Consider the following 10,000-nt stretch of genomic DNA (forward strand, 5'->3'; position numbering starts at 1 on the left):
AAAAACTACAAGGAAGAACTGGTGTCAGAGTTTAGACCTGGTTTAGTCCTGGTTTAGTCCTGGTTTAGACCTGGTTTAGACCTGGTTTAGACCTGGTTTAGACCTGGTTTAGTCCTGGTTTAGTCCTGGTTTAGACCTGGTTTAGACCTGGTTTAGACCTTGTTGAGACCTGGTTTAGACCTGGTTTAGTCCTGGTTTAGACCTGGTTTAGTCCTTGTTGAGACCTGGTTTAGTCCTGGTTTAGACCTGGTTTAGTCCTGGTTTAGTCCTGGTTTAGACCTGGTTTAGACCTGGTTTAGTCCTGGTTTAGACCTGGTTTAGACCTGGTTTAGTCCTGGTTTAGACCTGGTTTAGACCTGGTTTAGTCCTGGTTTAGACCTGGTTGAGACCTGGTTTAGTCCTGGTTTAGACCTGGTTTAGACCTGGTTTAGACCTGGTTTAGACCTGGTTTAGTCCTGGTTTAGACCTGGTTTAGTCCTGGTTTAGACCTGTTTAGACCTGGTTTAGTCCTGGTTTAGTCCTGGTTTAGTCCTGGTTTAGACCTGGTTTAGACCTGGTTTAGACCTGGTTTAGACCTGGTTTAGACCTGGTTTAGACCTGGTTTAGACCTGGTTTAGACCTGGTTTAGACCTGGTTTAGACCTGGTTTAGACCTGCTTTAGTCCTGGTTTAGACCTGCTTTAGTCCTGGTTTAGTCCTGGTTTAGTCCTGGTTTAGACCTGGTTTAGACCTGGTTTAGACCTGGTTTAGTCCTGGTTTACAGACTTGTTGAAAACCTGAGCAGGTTCGAGTCTTTTGGGAAATGATTCCAGTGACTCACAGATGAAGAAGATTTGATGAATTCATCTGGTTTATAGTTTTTATATCAGAGGCACAAAGTCGTTTTAGTGTTTGAACTGATGACACTGTTTGTCTCTGACCTGCACCTGTCGGTCTGGACCTGCACCTGTCCTGCACCTGTCGGTCTGGACCTGCACCTGTCAGTCTGGACCTGCACCTGTCAGTCTGGACCTGCACCTGTCGGTCTGGACCTGCACCTGTCAGTCTGGACCTGCACCTGTCAGTCTGGACCTGCACCTGTCAGTCTGGACCTGCACCTGTGTCTGACCTGACCTGATCACCTGCACCTGTCAGTCTGGACTTGCTGCTCCTGTCAGGATCCTGCACCTGTCAGTCTGACCTGACCTGTGCTGACCTGCACGGTCTGGACCTGCACCTGTGGTCTGACCTGCACCTGTCGGTCTGGACCTGCACCTGTCAGGTCTGGACCTGCACCTGTCGGTCTGGACCTGCACCTGTCGGTCTGGACCTGCACCTGTCAGTCTGGACCTGCACCTGTCAGGCTGGACCTGCACCTGTCAGTCTGGACCTGCACCTGTCGGTCTGGACCTGCACCTGTCAGTCTGGACCTGCACCTGTCAGTCTGGACCTGCACCTGTCAGGATCCTCGAGCTTGAATCATTTACAAACCAAACGCAGCTTTAAAACTCGACTTGTGTCTTTAAATAATGAACTGAACTGTTGTGAAGGACCAGGAGACAAACCGACCTGGAGCTGTGACCTGGAGCTGTGACCTGGAGCTGTGACCTGGAGCTGTGACCTGGAGCTGTGACCTGGTTTACACCAAGTTTAGATCAAGTTTGGATCAAGTTTGGACCAACTTTGGGCCTGGTTTAGTCCTGGTTTGTTTCATTCACACACAAAAAAACCCTAAAACTGCAGATTTAGACTTTACAGACAGAGCTCCACTGTGTTTTTAAACTCCACACAGCTTCTCTAGAAACATCTGGATCATTTCAGTCCTGGAATCATCGATCTGAACTGAACTAAAGGGAAAAGGAGCTGTTCACTCGGAAACTACAACTTTTTAAACTTTGGAGATGTGGACAGACTAAAAATAAAGAGTTACTCAAACATGTGAAACAAACAAACAAACAAACAAACAAACAAACAAACAAACATGACTCCAGCTCTGAGTGTGAAAACAGAAAAACAGAAAAAACAGAGACTTTAAAAGTCACCAGAGTTTGTTCAGTGAAATAAAAGAGGATCTTAGTCTCTGTGTCTTATACTTGTTCTAGTCCAGCTCCAGATCGTTCCAAAGACGTTCTAAAGGTTCTGCTCAGAGACCTGGTTTAGACCAAATTTAGACCAAGTTTAGACCAAGTTTAGAACAAGTTTAGACCAAGTTTAGACCAAGTTTAGACCTGGTTTAGAACAAGTTTAGACCAAGTTTAGACCAAGTTTAGACCAAATTTAGACCAAGTTTAGACCAAGTTTGGACCAAGTTTTAGACCAAGTTTAGACCAAGTTTAGACCAAGTTTAGACCAAGTTTGGACCAAGTTTAGACCAAGTTTAGACAAAGTTTAGATCAATTTTAGACCAAGTTTGGACCAAGTTTGGACCAAGTTTAGACCAAGTTTAGAACAAGTTTAGACCAAGTTTGGACCAAGTTTAGACAAAGTTTAGATCAATTTTAGACCAAGTTTGGACCAAGTTTAGACCAAGTTTAGACCAAGTTTAGACAAAGTTTAGATCAATTTTAGACCAAGTTTGGACCAAGTTTGGACCAAGTTTAGACCAAGTTTAGACCAAGTTTGGACCAAGTTTAGACCAAGTTTAGACCAAGTTTAGACCAAGTTTGGACCAAGTTTAGACAAAGTTTAGATCAAGTTTAGACCAAGTTTAGACCAAGTTTTAGACCAAGTTTAGACCAAGTTTAGACCAAGTTTAGACCAAGTTTAGACCAAGTTTAGACCAAGTTTGGACCAAGTTTAGACCAAGTTTAGAACAAGTTTAGACCAAGTTTAGACCAAGTTTAGACCAAGTTTAGACCAAGTTTAGACCAAGTTTGGACCAAGTTTAGACCAAGTTTAGACCAAGTTTGGACCAAGTTTGGACCAAGTTTAGACCAAGTTTAGAGACCAAGTTTGGACCAAGTTTAGACCAAGTTTGGACCAAGTTTAGACCAAGTTTAGACCTGGTTTAGACCTGGTTTAGACCGGGTTTGGATCATTTTCAGTCCTGGAATCGCTGATCTCGACTGGACTAAAGGTAAAAGCTGCGAACTTGAAAACTACAACTTTGTGACTTTGTGAGTTTTTGGAGACGTAAAAACTCCAGGTTTGTTTGTGACACAAATCAGAAAACAGAAAAATCCGAGCCTTTAAATCTCACACAGGAGGTTAAATTCCCGCTAGGATCCGGGCCGGTTCCAGGTCGGTTCCGGGCCGGTTCCGGGTCGGTTCCGGGGGCTCTTACCTGTCTGGGGATGGTGCGGCTCCAGCTCCGCTCGCTGCGTCTGCGCTCGTGCCTCCTCACAAATCTGCCATCCGCCCGTCAGCGAGGGGATCAGGTGACCACAGGAGCACGACGCCCACGACGCCCACGACGCCCACGACGCCCGCACGGATCACACCAGCGCCGCAGACCCACGTCCCCCCAGCGCCGCAGACACACACACACTGACGCACACTGACGCACACTGACACACACTGACACACACTGACACACTGAGACCCTCGAGTGGAAGTGGAGCAGAGGAATGATGAGTCAGAGCCAGAGAGGAAGAGGAGAGAGGGAAGAAGAGGAGGAGGAGGAGGAGGAGGAGGGAGTTTTGCCTGAAGGAGCAGGTGCAAATGTGAGCGCGAAGAGACGGATAGAATTCAACTTAATCTGGGATCTGGGAGAGAGAGAGAAAAGAGAGAAAAGAGAGAAGCAGAGGAGGAGTAACGAGGTGTGAAGGAGAGAGGAGAGGAGAGAAGGAGAGAGAGGAGAGAAGGAGAGAGAAGAGAGAGAGGAGAGAGAAGGAGAGAGAGAGAGAGAGAAGGAGAGAGAAGGAGAGAGAGAAAGAGAGGAGAGAAGGAAGAGAGGAGAGAGGAGAGAAGGAGAGAGGAAAGGAGAGAAGGAGAGAGAGAGAGGAGAAGGAGGAGGAGAGAGAAGGAGAGAGAGAGAGAGAGAGAAAGAGAGAGAGAGAGGAAGAGAGAGAGAGAGGAGAGAGAAGGAGAGAGAGGAGAAGAGAGAGAGAGAGAAGGAGAGAGGAGAGAGAGAGAGAGAGAGAAGGAGAGAGAGGAGAGAGAGAGAGAAGAGAGAAGGAGAGAGAAGGAGAGAGAGAGAGGAGAGAGAAGAGAGAGAGAGAGAAGAGAGAGAAGGAGAGAGAGAGAGAGAGAGAGAAGAGAGAGAGAGAGAAGGAGAGAGGAGAGAGAAGGAGAGAGGAGAAGAGAGGAGAGAGGAGAGAGGAAGAGAAAGAGAGAGAAGGAGAGAGGAAAGGAGAGAGAAGGGGAGAGAAGGAGAGAGGAAAGGAGAGAAGGAGAGAGGAAAGGAGAGAAGGAGAGAGGAAAGGAGAGAAGGAGAGAGGAGAGGAGAGAAGGAGAGAGTAAAGGAGAGAGGAAAGGAGAGAAGGAGAGAGGAATGGAGAGAAGGAGAGAGGAAAGGAGAGAAGGAGAGAGGGAGAAAAGGAAAGGGGAGAGAAGGAGAGAGAGGGAAGAGAGAGAGGAGAGGAGAGAAGAGAAGTGAGGAGAGAAGGAAAGAGAAGAAAGGAGAGAAAGAAAGAAGTGGAGAGAGAGGAGAGAAGGAAAGACGGAGAGAGGAGAAGAGAGAAGGAGAGAGGAAAGGGGAGAAGGAGAAAAGGGGAGAGGAAAGGAGAGATGAGAGAGGGAGAAAAGGAAAGGGGAGAGAGAAGAGGAGAGAAGGAGAGAGAAGAAAGGAGAGAGGAGAAGTAGCGAGGAGAGAAGGAAAGACGGAGAGAGGAGAAAAGGAAATTGGAGAGGAGACGAGAGAAGGAAAGAGAAGAAAGGATAGAAAGAAAGAAATGGAGAGAGAAGAGAGGAGAGAAGGAGAGAGGAAAGGAGAGAAGGAGAGAGGAAAGGAGAGAAGGAGAGAAGAGAGGAAAAGAGAGAAGCAGAGGAGAAGTAACGAGGTGTGAAGGAGAGGAGAGGAGAGAAGGAGAGAGGGAGAAAAGGAAAGGGGAGAGAGAAGAGGAGAGAAGGAAAGAGAAGAAAGGAGAGAGGAGAAGTAGTGAGGAGAGAAGGAGAGAAGAGAGGAGAGAAGGAGAGAGGAAAGGAGAGAAGGAGAGAGGGAGAAAAGGAAAGGGGAGATAGGAGAGAAGGAGAGAGGAAAGAGGAGAGAAGGAGAGAGAGGGAAGAGAGAGGAGAGATGAAAAGAAAAGAGAAGAGAGGAGAGAAGAGAGAAGTGGAGAGAGAGGAGGAGGAGAGGAGAGAAGGAGAGAAGAAAAGAGAAGGAGAGGAAAGAGGAGAAGTAGCGAGGAGAGAAGGAAAGACAAAGAGAGGAGAGGGAAAGAGGAGAAAGGAGAGAAAGAAGGAAGTGGAGAGAGAAGAGAGGAGAGAAGAGAAGGAGAGAAGGAGAAAGAGGGGAAGAGAAGGAGAGAGGAAAGGAGAGAAGGAGAGAAGAGAGGGAGAGACTGAGTGTGGAGGAGGTTTTGTTGATCGTTTTATTGTCACGTCACAAAAAATTTACTAAAAACTTGATTCCAACATTAAGAAAAAGACTCGATTCTCAAATCAACTCTGATTCTCGTCTTTAAAGGTTCAAAATTAAACATTTAAACTGAGAGTCGTGTTCTAATGTTCTAATGTTCTAATGTTCTACTGTTCTGATGTTCTAATGTTCTGATGTTCTGATGTTCTGATGTTCTGATGTTCTGATGTTTTGATGTTCTAATGTTCTAATGTTCTAATGTTCTAATGTTCTAATGTTTTAATTCTGTTCTATGTTCTGATGTTCTAATGTTCTAATGTTCTGATGTTCTGATGTTCTGATGTTCTGATGTTCTGATGTTCTGATGTTCTGATGTTCTGATGTTCTGTGTTCTGATGTTCTGATGTTCTGATGTTCTGAGGTTTTGTTGTTCTGATGTTCTAATGTTCTGATGTTCTGATGTTCTAATGTTCTGATGTTCTGATGTTCTGATGTTCTGATGTTTTGTGTGTTCTGATGTTCTAATGTTCTAATGTTTGATGTTCTGATGTTCTGATGTTCTGATGTTCTGATGTTCTAATGTTCTAATGTTCTGAATGTTCTGATGTTCTAATGTTCTGATGTTCTGATGTTCTAATGTTCTGTTCTAATGTTCTATGTTCTGATGTTCTAATGTTCTGATGTTCTGATGTTCTAATGTTCTAATGTTCTGATGTTCTAATGTTCTGATGTTCAATGTTCTGATGTTCTAATGTTCAGATGTTCTATGTTCTGATGTTCTTATGTTCTAATGTTCTGATGTTCTGATGTTCTGATGTTCTTATGTTTTGTTCTAATGTTCAGATGTTCTGTTCTGATGTTCTGATGTTCTGTTGTTCTGATGTTCTATTGTTCTAATGTTCTGATGTTCTATGTTCTTATGTTCTAATGTTTGATGTTCTTATGTTCTGATGTTCTTATGTTTTGACGTTCTAATGTTCAGATGTTCTGATGTTCTGATGTTCTGATGTTCTGTTGTTCTAATGTTCTGATGTTTTGTTGTTCTGTTGTTCTGATGTTCTGATGTTTTGATGTTTTGTTGTTCTGATGTTCTGATGTTCTGATGTTCTGATGTTCTGATGTTCTGATGTTTTGATGTTTTGTTGTTCTGTTGTTCTGATGTTTTGTTGTTCTGATGTTCTGATCGTCTCCGGGCGGGTGGAGAGTCTCTGCTTCAGGTGGTTCAAGTCCGTCGTGGTCTTGCTCGGAGTAGAGCCGCTGCTCCTCCACGTGGAGAGGAGCGTCTGAGGGGAGGAGCTGAGTAGAGCCGCTGCTCCTCCACGTGGAGAGGAGCGTCTGAGGGAGGAGCTCGGAGTAGAGCCGCTGCTCGTCCACGGGAGAGGAGCGTTCTGAGGGGAGACTCGGAGTAGAGCCGCTGCTCGTCCACGTGGAGAGGAGCGTCTGAGGGAGGAGCTCGGAGTAGAGCCGCTGCTCCTCCACGTGGAGAGGAGCGTCTGAGGAGGAGCTCGAGGAGCCGCTGTCTGAGCGTCTGAGGGGAGGAGCTCGGAGTAGAGCCGCTGCTCCTCCACGTGGAGAGGAGCGTCTGAGGGGAGATGTTCATGTCCCATCAGGAGGAGGTTTGAGTAAATCTTTATTATTAGTTTGTTTACATGTTTTTCTTCAGACGAACTCCTGGGATTTTCTACATTAAACAGTAAAACTTTCTTTTCTGGTCCCATGTGTCCACAGACCTGAGAACCCTCATGGTCCAGGTCCAAACCAGGACTAAACCAGGACTAAACCAGGTCTAAACCAGGACTAAACCAGGACTAAACCAGGTCTAAACCAGGACTAAACCAGGTCTAAACCAGGTCCAAACCAGGACTAAACCAGGTCCAAACCAGGACTAAACCAGGTCCAAACCAGGACTAAACCAAGTCTAAACCAGGTCTAAACCAGGTCTAAACCAGGTCTAAACCAGGTCTAAACCAGGTCTAAACCAGGTCTAAACCAGGATTAAACCAGGTCTAAACCAGGACTAAACCAGGTCCAAACCAGGTCTAAACCAGGTCTAAACAGGTCTAAACCAGGACTAAACCAGGACTAAACCAGGTCTAAACCAGGTCTAAACCAGGTCTAAACCAGGTCTAAACCAGGTCTAAACAGGTCTAAACCAGGTCTAAACCAGGTCTAAACCAGGACTAAACCAGGTCTAAACCAGGTCTAAACCAGGACTAAACCAGGTCTAAACCAGGATTAAACCAGGTCTAAACCAGGACTAAACCAGGTCTAAACCAGGTCTAAACCAGGTCTAAACTAGGTCTAAACCAGGACTAAAACAGGTCTAAACCAGGACTAAACCAGGTCTAAACCAGGTCTAAAACAGGTCTAAACCAGGACTAAATCAGGTCTAAACCAGGTCTAAACCAGGTCTAAACCAGGACTAAAACTTGGTCTAACCAGGTCTAAACCAGGTCTAAACCAGGACTAAACCAGGTCTAAACCAGGTCTAAACCAGACTAAACCAGGTCTAAACTCTAAACCAGGGTCTAAACTTGGTCTAAACTTGGTCTAAACTTGGTCGAAACCAGGCTGGTTCAAGTTTAGACCTGGTTTAGATCAAGTCTGGACCTGGTTTAGTTCTGTTTTTCTTTTTCAGGATCAGGTTTGGGGAAAATGAGGATCTGGTTTTGATTTGAGCTTTAGTCCTGATCAGGATCTGATTTTGACAAATCAACGACACAGAAGTACACAGGAGTACACAGAAGTACACAGAAGTACACAGAAGTACACAGGAGTACACAGGAGTACACAGAAGTACACAGAAGTACACAGGAGTACACAGAAGTACACAGGAGTACACAGAAGTACACAGAAGTACACAGGAGTACACAGGAGTACACAGAAGTACACAGGAGTACACAGGAGTACACAGGAGTACACAGAAGTACACAGGAGTACACAGGAGTACACAGAAGTACACAGGAGTACACAGGAGTACACAGAAGTACACAGTACACAGAAGTACACAGAAGTACACAGGAGTACACAGGAGTACACAGAAGTACACAGAAGTACACAGGAGTACACAGGAGTACACAGAAGTACACAGGAGTACACAGAAGTACACAGAAGTACACAGAAGTACACAGAAGTACACAGGAGTACACAGAAGTACACAGAGTACACAGAAGTACACAGAAGTACACAGGAGTACACAGGAGTACACAGAAGTACACAGAAGTACACAGGAGTACACAGAAGTACACAGGAGTACACAGAAGTACACAGAGTACACAGGAGTACACAGAAGTACACAGGAGTACACAGAAGTACACAGAAGTACACAGAAGTACACAGAAGTACACAGAGTACACAGAGTACACAGAAGTACACAGAGTACACAGGAGTACACAGAAGTACACAGGAGTACACAGAAGTACACAGGAGTACACAGAAGTACACAGAAGTACACAGTACACAGTACACAGGAGTACACAAGTACACAGAAGTACACAGGAGTACACAGAGTACACAGAAGTACACAGGAAGTACACAGAAGTACACAGAAGTACACAGTACACAAGTACACAGAAGTACACAGTACACAAGTACACAGAAGTACACAGAAGTACACAGGAGTACACAGAAGTACACAGAGTACACAGACAGTACACAGAAGTACACAGGAGTACACAGTACACAGAAGTACACAGGAGTACACAGTACACAGAAGTACACAGAAGTACAGGAGTACACAGAAGTACACAGAAGTACACAGAAGTACACAGAAGTACACAAGTACACAGTACACAGTACACAGTACACAGAAGTACACACAGGAGTACACAGGAGTACACAGAAGTACACAGGAGTACACAGAAGTACACAGAGTACACAAGTACACAGTACACAGGAGTACACAGAAGTACACAGGAGTACACAGAAGTACACAGAAGTACACAGAAGTACACAGAAGTACACAGTACACAGAAGTACACAGAAGTACACAGGAGTACACAGAAGTACACAGGAGTACACAGAAGTACACAGGAGTACACAAGTACACAGGAGTACACAGAAGTACACAGGAGTACACAGAAGTACACAGGAGTACACAGAAGTACACAGAAGTACACAGAAGTACACAAGTACACAGGAGTCTCAGTCGGTGCCGCTGGGACAAACACAACAGGCCGTGTTGAGTTTCTGCATTAACATGAGAGGAACGACTCATTTGCAAGACTTTCAGTTTGGAACGATGGAGGAAAGATAAACGAGAAGGAGGGAGCGAGGGTCACGGGGCTTTGAGACGAGGACACAGGAGAGAAGGAAGAGAGGAAGACGAGGAGGAGGAGGAGAGAGAGACGAGGATGGAGGGTCACGGGGCTTTGAGATGAGGACAGAGGAGAGAACAGGAGAGAGGGAAGAGAGGAGGAGAGAGAGGAGACTGAAGAAGAGGGAAAAGAGAAGAAAGAGAAATGGGAGAGAAGGAAAAAAAGAGAGAGAAGAGACTGAAAAGGGACAGAGGAGAGAGAAGAGAGAGAAGAGAGGAGATGGAGAGAGTTGACGGTTGAAGATCTGT

General features: G+C 45.4%; 2 protein-coding genes across 2 annotated transcripts in view; both read right to left on the reverse strand.

The window, feature by feature from the left end:
* The window catches only part of LOC110160399 (alpha-tectorin-like), a 91,547-nt gene extending 88,239 nt beyond the window's left edge, over positions 1–3,308 (reverse strand). The window contains 1 exon segment of the mRNA XM_055148954.1: positions 3,262–3,308. The gene's annotated coding sequence lies outside the window, so the exon portion shown is untranslated.
* The window catches only part of LOC129407530 (CD5 antigen-like), a 303,815-nt gene that overhangs the window by 211,082 nt on the left and 82,733 nt on the right, over positions 1–10,000 (reverse strand). The gene's annotated exons all lie outside the window — the stretch shown is intronic.

The sequence above is a fragment of the Boleophthalmus pectinirostris genome, unplaced genomic scaffold (genome assembly GCF_026225935.1).
Source record: "Boleophthalmus pectinirostris isolate CB_2022bp ecotype Guang Dong unplaced genomic scaffold, ASM2622593v1 HiC_scaffold_12, whole genome shotgun sequence".
NCBI classification, from domain to species: domain Eukaryota; kingdom Metazoa; phylum Chordata; class Actinopteri; order Gobiiformes; family Gobiidae; genus Boleophthalmus; species Boleophthalmus pectinirostris.